This window comes from Piliocolobus tephrosceles, chromosome 1 (genome assembly GCF_002776525.5).
Source record: "Piliocolobus tephrosceles isolate RC106 chromosome 1, ASM277652v3, whole genome shotgun sequence".
Taxonomy (NCBI): Eukaryota; Metazoa; Chordata; class Mammalia; order Primates; family Cercopithecidae; genus Piliocolobus; species Piliocolobus tephrosceles.
Window position 1 is genome coordinate 19,940,974 of NC_045434.1, and position 15,145 is coordinate 19,956,118.

Here is a 15,145-nt window from a genome sequence, read left to right on the forward strand (position 1 = left end):
AAGAAAAAATTTCATCAAGAACTCAAGGACTCTGGAAGTGAGTCAAATCCCATTGAAATCCCTAATTTGCACATTCAGATTAATCACATGTGAAAAAAATGGAACAGTAAATAGTCTGCAATGACCTAGAAAGAATTATTTAATGACTTACTGTCTCTGTAAACTAAATGTTTAACTTGTGGATGGGAGGGAATTTGATAGAGATTTCACAGTATCCCCTATTGTCGTCTTCTTCTTCTTCTTCTTCTTCTTCTTCTTCTTCTTCTTCTTCTTCCTCTTTTGAGATGAAGTCTCGCTCTGTTGCCCAGCCTGGAGTGCAGTGGCGAGATCTTGGCTCACTGCAAGCTCCACCTCCTGGGTTCACACCATTCTTCTGCCTCAGCCTCCCGAGTAGCTGGGACTACAGGTGCCCACCACAACGCCCGGCTGAGTTTTTGTACTTTTTTTTTTTTTTAGTAGAGACGGTGTTTCACCATGTTAGCCAGGATGGTCTCGGTCTCCTGACCTTGTGATCTGCCTGCCTCGGCCTCCCAAAGTGCTGGGATTACAGGCGTGAGCCACAGCGCCCGGCCTCACCTGCTGTCTTCTTATCCCTCATCACACACACACACACACACACACACACACACACACATTTACTTTTTTCCCAGGTTCTCAGTGACTTCTTTGAATTGAGAAATTATGTATTTATCTATTACCAATCTATTAATTTCTAACTACTCATTTATTTCCACAAACATGGATAGAGAGCTTGATATGTGCAAGTTACTCTGACAGAGGTTAGGAAACAAAGATGAATGAGACATTGACTCTGATTTTTAACAAGCCCATGATCTAGGCAGAACTTACACTGTACCATTTTTTTGTTTGCTTTTGAAGGTTTCAAATTTATTTCTTCAATAATGCCATATCTTAAGGGTATACAGTGCTTTCACTTGGCATCAATTATGATTTTTTTTTTAAACAATTCAGTACTATACCAGCTGGGATGATTACTGATCTCTCCATTCCTTTAGGGTGATTCTGCCAACAGGGGACAGGTTCCCTATTATTCCGATTTGTGTTGCTACATATGTCCATACAGCAATACAGAAAGTGTCTCCATTAGCTAATACAGCATTACCGCCTTTGTCATGAAAATCAGACGTACGTTTCTGGTGGCTCTGCCTTGCCATTGCTTGCCGAATGCTTGGAACATGGAGATGACTTAGTGAAGTTTTGACCCAGGGAAATATTGTGAAGGTGAAGATAGAACTGAGGCAATGCAGCTGCTGCTTTGGTGCAAATTCACTTCAGGTACCTTTGAAGAGTGCTGAAATACAAAAGCCACTCACACTTTACTTTTTTTTTTTTTTTTTTGGGGGGGGACTGAGTCTTCCTCTGTCACCCAGGCTGGAGTGCAGTGGCGTGATCTCAGCTCATTGCAATATCCACCTCCCGGGTTCAAGCTATTCTCCTGCCTCAGCCTTCCAAGTAGCTGGGATTAGAGGCACCCACCACCACGCCCAGCTAATTTTTTGTATTTTTAGTAGAGACAGCGTTTCACCATGTTGGCCAGGGTGGTTTAGAACTCCTGACCTCAAGTGATCCGTCCGCCTTGGCCTCCCAAACTGCTGGGATTACAGGCGTGAGCCACTGCACCCTGCCTTCAAACTTTACTTTTAAGAAATAACATGCACCACCAAGATAGTGCTTGTTACTTACTGTGTGCCTACAGTAGATAAGGAACTCACGTGTTGTCTCAGTTAATCCCCAGACAGTCCTACAAAGTATTGGTAAAATGATAAATGATTCCCATTTTCCACATAAGGAAACAATTATTGGTAGATTTGGGCAACAGTATTAAGAACAATGGCTCTAATATAGTAAGTGCTTATATCTTAGTTGAAGGACATGCATGGGTAAGTCACCCAGCAAGTGAGCCAAGACTCTGAACTTGAATCTGGTTCTACCTTCCCGTGCTTGTTTTATTACCTGCCATTGTTTCTTACTCCATCATCTGAATGCTCAGGATAGATGAGGACTTAAACAAAAAGGGGAAAATGTCCCTAAAATTCCATCCTATAGAAACATGTGAGTACTCATGACCAGCAGAGTCACCACACAGCCAACTGAGGTGACACTTTGAGCAGTGACTTAATGGGATTCTTTTGCTGTAGGTTAACTAGAGTCCAAGGGGCATCCAGCTGTGGAAAAGATGATTTAGTTAATTTGTAGTAAAATAGAACAGAATAGAAACACGCTGTCAGTCTATAAACACCTTCTCCAACTCCCTTAGCAAAGGACTTCCCTTCTTCCCTACCCACCCCTCATACTACCCTTTAGTGATAAGCGTTTTCTTTTTGATTTCCCTGATAATAATTGAAAGCAGTTTGCATGTTTGGATAAGTGTAAATCTGTGGGAGCAGAGAGACAGCTACAGTATGCTCTGTTCGGGGAATCTCACACTCTATCAAGTTCCTGGGCCTGACCCAGAGAGACTCGTAATTCAGCCTCCACAGAAACCCTGCTCTGTGGTCAAGCAGCTCAGAACAATAAGCAGATTAAACCAACAGAAGTCAAGATTATTTGTTGAAGGAGTCTAGGCTTTTCAGAGGCTTAGGTTTTAGCACCAAGCAGAACATAAAGAGAAGAAAAGTACAGAACGTGAGAGGTCTGTTTTGGCTCTACCTATTTGTTTTCTTTTTCATTCTGACTGTCGTTGGGCCCCTTTAGAGGTGCCATTGTGGTTCCTTTTGGGTCTTACTGTTTACTGATGATTAGCAATGATATAAGGTGAAAGTTGGTAAGACTTAGGTCTCCCAGAGGTTTGGCATAGAAAAACTGAGAACAAAAGGCTTTGAGACCCAAAGAGTAAAACTCCAATAATGAACTAATTAGGATAGATGTTTGGAACAAAGGATTTACCCAGCACTTCTTTAAGTCACACCATGAAATTATCTGTTTGATTACAAAATCACCTTTCTCATAACTAATATTTTAAGCCCAGAGAAAGAGAGGCATGGATTAAGCAAAGAACTCAGAGTCGAGACACCTATGTCTTATCCAGACTCTGCTTCTAACTAGCCATATGTCTTAGGTGCGTGAAACCTTAGTTTTCCACTTTGTTAAGTGAGTATATTTGACTGTATGCTCTAAAATGATCACACTCTCAAATTTTTGTTGTCAGAAGCAACTAATGGAAATTGTGGGTATCTGGCTCTATCTTAAATTGTAACTGTGACAATTTGAAACCATCTCTTTTTACCATGCCTCAGTTTTCTCATCTGGAAAGGATGACTTTTTAAAAATTCCTTCTTTCTATTCCTGGACTCTTAGTGGTGGACCTATGTAGGGAAAGGCCCATAAGTCATCCTGACCTGGCTGACAGTTCTGTTAACAAGCAACATACAGGTCTGGCAGTCCTCACCACTCCCAGATGCTCTACGTAAAAGAGTAGAGTTCCTGCCTGCATAATTATCTGGAAGAACTGCCATTTCCCTAACCACACAGGAACATTTAATAGGAATCTAAGTGTTCTATTTGATAAATACCAATTCAATTCCAGATGATTTTGACTACATAAGACTCCTCCCTATTGCATTAACAAGAGCGTGTTCTGCCCTAGAAATCCTTTAATATCTACCTGAGACCATCAATTTTCAAATACAAGCTTGGATCAGAGCTTTGGCAGGGCAAATAGGAGAGACATGCTTTTGCATAAACAGGAGCTTATATTTGGGAAGAATACATTAACCTTTCCCAATGCAAATGATAAATGCTTTCCATAATCTTGTGACAGTCTGAGCCCTTAAAGGGGCAAGGGACAGTAATTGCCCTCAAAGTATGCTCTGTGCTCTGCAAGATGACCTTAAGGCTAAAAAGGAAGGTTTCCATAATGCCGTGTCACTGGGCCAATTTCATTTCTCCTTTTCATTAATGAAGAGTTTATCAGTTCACTAGCCTCAATAAGTCTTTCAGGAATTTTTTTTTTGAATTCAAAGATGGGGATTGTGCAAGACCTGATTCTGGAAGGATTGTAAGAGAGCAACTAAATATGCTTATTAAGAAATAAAAAGGACCCACTTCTTCTGCAAAACTGGTAATAAAATAGTTTCATGTAAATATGTATTTTTAAAAAATTAGCTCTTGATATATTCTGTTTTATTATTATTAAGATCCGAATAACCCAATGAGCAAAATTCTCAAATTCTGATGCAGTTAACTATTCCCTGTCAGAGGTAAGTGAATGATGCATACACTCATTTCCCCATTCTAGAAGATCCATGTTATTAACTTTTACTTGTTTCCTCTTGACTGTCCTATGCAGATTTCTAAGGGCAATGAAAAGTGGAGGACTTTTGTGGCATCTGACTACTAGTGTGATCTCCTTCATTTCAGAGCAGAGGACGGTATGTAAGGGTGCTAGTATGTGTTCATTTTGGATGAGGGAGAGTTTCTAACTACTCACTTTTGAGTGTAAAAAATACAGATCAGAAATGAGTGTCAACCATATTCGGATCATCAATGAATGCATATTAATGGAAGCACAAGGCTCAGGGAAGTTTCTCTTATCATGTGTGACTACAGATTAGACCAGTGGCTCTCAAAGTGTGGTCCCTAGACCAGACCAGCAGCATCAGCATTACCTAGGAATTTATTAAAAATGCAAATTATCTGTTCCCACCTAGTGAGTCAGATACTCTGTTGGTGGGGCCAACAATCTGTAGCTTAACAGGCCCTCCAAGTAATCCTGATGCATGCTAAAGCTTGAATTCTTACTCTTTTTGCTCTTCTAGTTTTTCACATCTATCTCACTGTCCTTACTCCTCCTCATCACAGTGGCTCATGCTACACAGCCAGGGTCAGTGAATATCAGGAGTATTGGAGCCCTAGTTCCTTCTCAAACTAGTTTTAAATCTTTGAGAGAGATTATGCAAACTTCAGTTTCCTTAGCACAAAATAATATCATGATAACATCTATTCCACTGACCTTATAGACTCATATTAAATAAGTATCAAATAAGACACATGAAAGCATTTTAAACAGAAAGGGGTGAGACAATATATGGTAAGAATGATGCCAGTCATGGTTATTGTGTCTACGTTCCTCTTACACAAAGACCCAGATAAACCCTTCATAGGAAATCAGTCTACATGTATTATGCAGCATATATTAATATTATTTAAAAGACAGTGCTAAAAACTAGGGAGTCTAGAGATAAAGAAGACATATGACTCTTGCCTTAGCAGAATTTCAAAACTAGTTGGTGGGAGACACTATAAGCACATAACATGTATCTTCAAAAAACCCACAACAACACATAATTATTGTGCAGATGGGATGTAGAATCAGGTATGATTCATTCATTCCAATGTTGCAGCCTTCTTTGGATCATAGTCCCACCCTTTGAGAATCTGATTTTTAGAATTGTTTAGCACAATAATTCTAGGGATCCTTTACCTAGAAAAGTGCACATATGCATCATGACTCAAAATATGTGTAAAAAGACTATTTTTAGATATTGATAGTCTCTCTTGAAATGTACTTACAGACCTCTAGATTAAGAACCCCCCGGTTTTGAAACAGATAAGAGACAATGATTAGCAAAAAGAAGGAAATTCCCTGTAGGCTTTTTGAGAATCCTGTGGTTGATAGTCTCTGGGCTTCTCTTGTGACTCACTTTAACCAACAATAATGGTGGAGTTCATATGGTACCTGTTCAGGGCTTAAGCCATAATAAGGTGTGGAAACTATGCTTTTGTGGTTTTGGGAGCCCTAAGCTGCCATATGAGAAGTCTACCTTGCTAGAGAGAACATCTAGAGAGGCCAAGTTAAGAGAGAAAGAGACTCAGCCCTATCAACATCCCAGATGAACCCAGCTCTTCATCATTCCCGCCAACGCATGTGAATGAGCCATCTTAAATGTTCCCAACAGTGACGTCACCAGATAACTACAGCCCGGCAGACTCCATGTGGAGAAGAAATGTCCAGCTGGACACCCAGTCAATTCATAAAATCATGAGAGATAATAAAAACTATTCTTGTGTTAAGCCACTAAGTTTTGGGGGTGATTTGTTATGCAGCAGTAGATATCAGAAACAAATGGCTAGAACAAAAATAAGAAATTGGGAATTAAATAAATTGTGTTCAGAAAATAATGTGAAGGTTAATGGGCCTAGAGCAGTCAACACAGAAATTTATGTGAGAAGTAGGATAGTAGAAATGAGGCATGCCAAGTTCATCCTAGGCTTTAAGAGTTACAGGAAATTACTGTGTTCTCAGGCATCTTTTGTATCTGGAAGCAGGATGTATGTCCCTTTCTAACATTCTTATCTTTTGGGTGAGGTGGAGTAGAGGGTATTAAGTGAGAGGCAAAAACAATCACAGTCTACACTGATTCATATGTGAAACATGGAACACTGACCCAGGCTTGCCCTAGCCTAGGGAGAGCTTTGCTTTGTGAGCCCTGGGGAGGCAGGAAGTATCTGATATCTCTTTGGGTTCCGTATTGGTTCTCACTTGTTTATTCCTGTAATTATCAGAAAAAGACCTTGCTTCTAGCTTTTGGAAAATGGAAGAAACATTCCTCTTTGGAGTAATTCACAAAGACTTATTGATTGCCTGTGTTGGAGGCCTTGAAAGAGGAGACAGGAAAGGCAAAGACTAGAGATCTATTCTTTCGTTTGGAATGGAACTATCATCAGCTACTTTCACAGGACAATGGAGCACTCCCAAAACTAGCACTGAAATTGGCCAAACTAAGCACATTACCAGGGCCAGCATTATGTGCAAATGTGAAATCGGAAAAGGGACAGTGCTTGGGATGGCATAAAACTAGGGACAAAGTCAGAAATTCTTGGATTCCACTTCTAACATCCCGCCCCAACCACAGCTTCTGAGAAGCTACATAGAGTGATGGCAGAAGTCTTACTCTCTGAGACCCTGGAGTTTTGTTCTGGTGCTATTATTGATCTTCAACAAGACCATTAGCAAGTCACTTCACTTCTCCAGGCTTCAGTCATCTTATTTCTAGAAGCATTAGAACACCAATGCTTCTCAAACTTCAATGTGCAAACAAATCACCTGGATATCTTGCTAAAGTGTAGATTCTGATATATTAAGTCTGGGGCAGGGTCTGAGATTCTGCATCACTGAAAAGCTTCCAGATTATGCCAGTGCTGCTGATGAGAGGATCACACTTTGAGTAGAAAGGGACCAAACAGCAGATTCTCTTAGGCCGTCTTTCAGGTTGGTGATTCTGATTCCATTGATTCTTTGACTTTCCAAATCATGAGCACTCAATTTCCCTACTACCTCCTATAAAACACAAACATTTCACCAAGTAAAGATGCTTATGAAGCTTCCAATGTTTGTCAGATGTTTGCCAAGCTTAAGAAACCAAACTCTATACTTTGATCACATGCAAATGTGTAGCTCTTACCCTGACCTACACAGGCCCTGAGATGTGTATCTCGTGAGAGAGGTAACATTTGGATTCTTTCCCAGGCAGCCAAACCATACCACGCAAAAATAATTTGAATCCAGAAAGACAATGAAAAACTTTTCCTTTAGCAGATCAGCTCAGCAGAGCAGCACCCAACACTGCAAGTTATCCTCTTAGCAATTAGCATGCAAATGACTTTTGACACCCATTTACTAATGTCGGCTTAATGCAGACATATGGGAGGATATTGAAGTAGAAAGTTACTGCCCTTTTAGATGACAGCAATTATTATTACATTTCCAGGAACTCCTTTCTGTGTTCCCATAGCAACTCAGATCAATTTAGCTTTACTGATACACTGAACAGGTTTGGTTTTGGAGAGGGAGTAGTAAGGCCATCCTCAAGTAGAAATAAGTAGTTGACTGCACAATCTGTCATTTCACCCCCACGTTGACCCTACTCAACTTGTATGAAATTCCCTCTTTTTTATGGGAGTTGGGATGCTGCTTTTCAGTTCCGGCCATACATATTTTAGTCTTGTAAAAATATTCATTTTTTATTCCAGAACCTTGCCACCGTTTCACCAGCACTTTGGAAAGCTGCTAAGTTATGTTAGTATAGACAGAATACAACTGTTTCTTCATTATCCTGTCACTTATTGAACTTGCATATTTTCTATGTCATTTATTTGGAGCTTGAAGGATTTTCTTACCTGTGAGAGATCCCGTTCCCAGTGTATACACTCCTGCGAAGAGAGTTACTGAATTAGAGATAGCTCTAGGCTGGAAGTCAGGATACTGTGGTCTCACTTGGGTTTCATAACTGAGGAGTGGTGATACCTTTCTGGAATCACTTCCTTCTTCTCGGCCTCCTGCAAAATGGAAATATAAGAATAGGTCTTGCTAGAGTATCTCCTTTCTGCTAGTAATATCTCCTAACTGTAAAATAGCAAATATTAGCATTTGGGATGATGAGGTCAAAGTATGCATTCTCATGGAAGAAGAAATGTAGAAAAAGATTCTGTGCCGTCCCCTCTGTCTCTCTCCATCTTTACCTTGCCACTCTTTCTCTAACCAGAATTTCCTTCTACATTCCCAGTTACATAGCAAAATTTCCATGTCTACTGATAGAAGCAGCTTAGCTTGGGAGGGAATGTGTGGGGAAGAGGGGGTTACTGAGAGCATATAGACCCCATACTGAAATGCCCTGTAGCATTTAGATGTTTGGAAAATCAGTTACTCAAATGTAGATCGGGGATATTGAATGGTGTGAGTATGGGTATAGACCCAATCATGTGGGCTTCTTTGATCACTCATCAGAACACCAGTTTTCCTGTCTGTTTTATTCCTGGCTCAGCCTAAACATAGGAGTAGCTATTTAACCTTTTTTCCCTCATATCTTAAATGGGTATATGCATCCTCTGGAAACCTAATTTTGCTATTACACTGTACTTGGCATCCATAATTTAAAACTGACATATAAGTTAAGCATTTCTTAACAAGGAACTCAGGGCAGATTGAAAATCAAAATGATCTATTCCATTACAAATTTAGGCAGTATAATAACAGGATTCGTCATTATCTCCTATATGCACAACATTTTTTTTTCTGTTTTTATGTGTATCACTAGGCATAGCACAGTGATTAACCAACCCCCCACTTCCCTGCAGCACCCCTCATTAGTGTGGGAGAGTCCTGGGGGGTCTCTGGCAACATAGTTTATTTTCTCATTTGATCCTCACTTCAGCCTTTCAAAGCTGTGTTCTTTTCTTCAGCCTCAAGGGAATTCAGGGTACTTAAAAAACTAGGTCACAAATTGCATCCATCTCTTAGAAGAAAGGAGTGAAATGACATTGTTGTTCTCTCTGCTCCTCTTATCCGGAGATAACAGTGAATATGTGCTGCTTCAGAGGAGTAATTATGAATGTGTGAAAATCTACTGTGATTCAATGACAGTGTACATTAGTCAAAAACCCTTTAGAGGAGCTGAAGCTTATAGCCCACCTAAAGGCAAAAACCTCTAGACCTGGAGACTGAATGGATAATGAAATTTAATCACAGTCATCCTGTGAGTCAGAGGTGAATAAGCTTGCAGCCCTGGGAGTGATCCAGGTGCTTATGGCCTGTCTCAGGCAAAGAGATCTCTTCAGTAGCTGTGCGGTGAGAAGGGCTTCTCCAGCTCCTCTCCCTCTCATGAATTTTTACCTATACCAGCACCATTCTCATCTCATGAAAATGAGATTCCAAGGAGCTTCTCCTCATATTGCAAATTAAGCACCTGGTAACGCTTGATATTTTGGATATATCTCAGTACCCTGGCCCATATGCAGAGTCCTAGTTTAAGAAAAGTTTGCTATTTTGGAGAACTTCTTTGACTAATGAGGGTGAAGAAGGAAAAGGAGGGCCAAAGTGTCTTACCTGCCTGGCCCTTCTCCCTGGCTCCTTCTGCCCTTGAACAACAGATATGCTACACAGGCTTCTGAGCACAGAGCCTAGGATACTTCGGAGAGCCCACTCATGGTCCCCTGCCACAGCTTTCAATTACAGCCATACAGCCATCTTCATGATTAGCTCTGGACAACTATGTTTCTGTTTCTGAATGCCTTAAAGGGACCCTAGGAGAAGGTCAAGCAAGGTAGGGCACCCATGTATGGTGGCAAGATGTGTGGGTACTCTGAACTATGCTATCTGAAAAGCCAGGTTGCCATTTGCTAGTACGTAGCACAGGGTAGTGGACTCAGCAGAGCACCCAGCTGTGACAGTAGGCTTTGGAGAGTCAGGTATAGAAGTGCCTCATGACAAAATAGCCACCAGTTATACCTGTGTGTATATGTAACTTATCCAAGGTCACTAAGTAGTGGCTGTGTTTATTCTAGTTAGAAAACCTCCTGAACTCACTATCCTATGAGATTTATATTAGAATTTTAATTGCAATTGGCTTAGAGCATTCTAAAGCAGGATCGCTTTGTGGAATGGGGTGAGGGAATCTGTCTGTCAAATTAGGGTAATTGTGTTCAAAGCCAGACTTTGCAATCCCTTCATCAGACCCTGTTCCTCCACCCCTAGACTGGATTCCCCAGGTGATACTAACGGGGAGTGAGGTAAAGGAAGGTGTCATTACAAGTTTCCCACCTCCAGGGGATAGTCTATCTTGGAAAAAGACCTGCAGAACCCTCTGAGGCACCTGGTGGATTTTAGATCGGGGACACTGCTGCCCCCAACATGTGTCCCATGAAAGTAGGGAAGACGATTGATCTCAATATCCTTTCCCATCCCCGGGGCATTGGGGTCCTTGTTGTTTAAAGATCATATAGTTTCCGAGTAGTTTAGAATTCCTGCTATCTCTCCCCACTTCATCATTCAGCTTTAGAATGCTCTAAGCCAATTGCAGTTAAAGTTCTAATGGAAATCTCATAGGGTAGTGAGTTCAGGAGGTTTTCTAACTAGAATAAACACAGCCACTACTTAGTGATCTTGGAGAAGTCACATACTTTTTTGCAGTGATTTTATACAATGTCAAGCTTGTAGGATTAAAACAGAGAGAAAATCCTTACCACTTCTAATATCCGACGAGTGTAAATGATCATTCCCATGCAACCCCCTACAAACCCTCATCACCACCCCAAATTCAGCTCATCAAAAAGAATTAGCACATATTTAATATTTATTCCTCCTGTTTTTTTTTTTTTCTCTTGAAAATTGTGAAGTTATAGAACTTGAGAGGTGAAATGGGTCCCAGGAAGAAAATGGCAGTAGCTGTGCAGTGTTTACTGCCAGTAGCTGGCAGTAGCTGTCCAGTGGACATTTCTGGACATTTCCCTCACTGCGTGAAGAAAATGGGTATCTGCAGATCAAAGAGGCAAGAGCCAGTCATCATTGCCAGTTTTCACATCAGGAATTGGAGGACTTTAGAAGAAAGCACAGGTGGCTTCGTACCCCTAGGACAGGTCATGGCGTTTTCCTCTGTCAACCACAGTCTCTTGTTGAGCTATTCCCCTAAATAGTGATTTCTTCTCCCCAACCTATATTCTCCCCGCTCCAGCCAAATCCTCCCCACTCCAGTCATGCCGTGGATAGCACAGACAAACCCTGTGTCCAATGTGGGATCCCAGTGAAAAGACAAAAGGACTCGATGTTGCTTTTTTGGACCCATTCTCTTAAGCTGAGGGGACATTTCTGGACTTTTGTTAAACGTTGTTATTTCTTTGGCGCCTTCCACACTGAAAGTAAAAATGCTGACTTCAAGGTTCTGCATTTTAGATGTTCTTTTTAATCTCACTAAACATGTATTTGAAGAGCCCCAAGAATTCACATTTCTAAAGAGACACATTGCCCTTGTCCTAAAAACATGGGTCCAAAAAAGCAACATCGAGTCCTTTTGTCTTTTCACTGGGATCCCACATTGGACACAGGGTTTGTCTGTGCTATCCACAGCAAGACTGGAGCGGGGAGGATTTGGCTGGAGCGGGGAGGATTTCTATGGAGAACCCCATGCTCAAATATGGATCTGCCCCTATAAGGTGTTCCCTAGGCATGAAATGAGGTTAATTTCCAAAGCCTTTGGTGTAGAGTAAAATTTTAATGCATATACTTTAGTTAAGGAAGAATTTGTGCAGGGAAGGGCCTGAGAGCAGATTTTAGATGGAGCAGGGCAAAGAAGAGAATATAGGTTGGGGGGAAGAAATCACTGTTTAGGAGAATAGCTCAACTAGAGACTGTGGTCGACAGAAAAAAAAAATCCGAAGTAATGTGGTGAGTGGAAATGGAGGCAGATACTCTGTTATGCGAAGGCTAGAAGACAAATCAGTTAACTTCATATGTGCAAATGTGGAGAGGTTCAAGAAGGAGAGTGGGGGGAGGCAAAGCAGGCAGAAATGGGAGTTAGAGAAAGCAGATAGGAGAGGCGGCAGTGGGAATTGAATTTTGAAGGTTAAACAACAACTTGTTGAAGAATACTCCAGCTAGACCTCTCTAGCTGGAGAGATACTGGTGCTGCAAACAAGAGGTACAGGTACTGCAAACAAGTTGAAACAGCATTGCAGATCTTTAGGAAACCACAAAAGGCCCAGCAGAGCTGGAGGGGGCCGTTTGGTGTGACATGGGTTAGGACCACAGGCGATGACCTGCCCCATGTGCGTGCTGTGGCAAGAAGACTGGAATCTCTGCGAGGTATTAGGGGTCTCATTAAGCAGGTGAGAGAGAGATTTAGAAAGAAGAGTGGTGCTGACACACTTTGATGCTGTAACAAGGTTCCCCCAAATAAGGGTTCTCAAAGGGTAGTCACTGGACCAGAGGCATTAGCATCATCTAGGACTTTTAGACATACCACCTCCAGCAGACTTGCTGGATCGGAAACGCCTATGCTGGCGCCCTTCAGGTGACTTCAGTGCATGCTCAGATTTGAGAGGCATTGGTCTAAATCAGTCAGCTCTTTTAAAAAGTTTAGATGGGAAAGGCAAATAAGCAAGGCATTCGAAAGGTTAAATAGAACAAAGACCTCATTCTATTTGTTCAATTTCGGACCAAGTTACAGAATTCTGCTAGTAAGTGCTTTAAGAATAAAGCAAGAAGGCTTTATGAGGAAATATTATTTGAACAATGGGTGCAATTTAGAAAGACAAAGTAGACAGGGAATATTTAGTAGATAAAGCCACAGGCCAATAGATAAGTAGATATTCAACAAATAAATAAATCAACACGTTTAACAAAAGTTGATGGAACCCCTATCTCGAGCAACCCTCTATCTCAGGAGCAAGAGAAGCATAGAATAAGCCATGCCTTCAAGGAAATAAACCCGTGAACAATTATTGAGACTCCTATAATTCTCTTTTTGTGATTATTTATCCAGATGCAATGGAAATTTTCTGGCTATTGACTTCATTATTCTTGGGGATAAAATAGAATTAATTTAGGCCACAGAATCTTTGGCTGCCTGTTCTTTCACCCAGGAGTTGTGGGGGGAATGGGGGGCGGTGGTGGAGGAGGCTCAAGCCATTCTCCATGTGACAGTCCTTGCACGTGTGTGTTGCTGGTTAGCAGCAGCTGCTGCAAAGAAAATAATTATTTTCTTGAACTGCAAACCTATTTCCTTCAGGGATTAATCAAGACAAAAGTAATCTAAATCCTATTAAGACTACTTAATGATCAATCTTTCCCTCTGTTTTCCCTGATTATAAGGAAGTGAATTGCCCTAATCCTTCTTTATCACCCCCCTGCAGCCATGCAAATGCCTTACCTCTGTTACATTCAGCCATAGCGGGAGCTTATTCTCATAGAGTCAGGGGTTGGCATGAAGTCACTAGTTACTCTTGGTGAGACTAGTGAAGACAAGTGAAGGAAAGTGTTGCATAGGTGAAATCTCACAGCCACAAATAGGTGATTGTGAGAGTAACAATAAAAGAAAGTCATTCCCATACTCCAGTAGATGACTCATTTTCTCCCCATTTTTTTTTTTTTTTCAAGGAGTTCTCTAAAATGGTTAACCTACTACCAAAAATATTTCTCTTTTTTCTTGGACAAACCTTGTTCAAGTTAGTTAGCATAGCATTTACTACGTCCAAGACATTGTCTAGATGCTGTGGAAAATACAAACTCTAAGTAAACGAAACAGAACCTTGTTCCTAAGAAGCTTACCATACATTAAATGTAGGGGCTTATAAACAGACTAACCATAAACTGAGGCCAGATGAAATAATTAGTAAACATAAGTATAAAGGAATAATATTAGAGAAAAGGAAAGAAATGCCTTCTAATGCTGGGAAAATCTGAAGAAAACTTCCTAGAGGAGGTAGCATTTGAGCTGGCTTTGAAGAGATAGAGAAAATTTAAATTGGGGATAAGAAAGGAAAAAGACATTCCAATTGGAGAGAATATGGAAAAGTCACAAAATCACACAAATCTATGTATGTGTAGTGAAAATGTAGTAGTATGACAAGATAACACAGTAGGTGGAAGTATAAAGAGAGAGATGAGGCACGGAACAGCAGTTGGGTTTTGATTGAGGAAGATCTTCAATACAATGGGTTGTTACTAAACTCTGAACAACAGAGAGTCTTTTTCTTACTATTTGCTCCTGAGAATGATCCCATTCCAGCCCAAACATCCCAGTTTCTCTCTGTAATAAAAGGTATCTGATCTCCCCCTCAAAGAGCTTAGGGGAGAAACAGCTTAGGAATGGGGGCTTCTGTATCATTTTCCTATGCCTCTTACTACAGGAAAAATACTTCTTTTTGCTTCCTAATTCACTTTGGAGAAACAAATTGGTCTCCAGCTGTTGCAAAACAACAATTGATCCTTAGAAATGCAACCATTATAACAAAATTTTATTATGTGGAGTTTGAGCAGTAGCTGACCTTCCTTCTCATTGCTGTGAGCTGAGTCTCCAACCTTAGGGATTCGTAGTCTCCATGTGACACTCCTTCCACGTGTACGAGATCTGGTTGCTAAGCCACAGAGCGAGTACAACCTAATGCTGTTTTCGAAAGATCAATTATTGTTTATCCACTCTTGTATCTGTGTCCTTCTAAAATATAATACAAACAGATCCTTCTCTACCAGGATCTGTATGAGGAACAATCTGTCCCTGCTGACACACCCAGAGTAACATTAAAGTTGAGAGCAACTTTACGTGGCAGAGTGAGGAGTCTTTTGAACTTACTAGAGAATATACATTGTGTGTGGACCCAAGTCTATATAAATTTGAGGGAAGCCCATGAGACA

The 15,145-nt window shown here is 40.9% G+C and overlaps 1 pseudogene; it reads right to left on the reverse strand.

Annotated features, from left to right (window-relative positions):
- Positions 1-992: 992 nt before the first annotated feature.
- On the reverse strand, positions 993-13,680 carry LOC111539236 (annotated as a pseudogene).
- Positions 13,681-15,145: the final 1,465 nt, after the last annotated feature.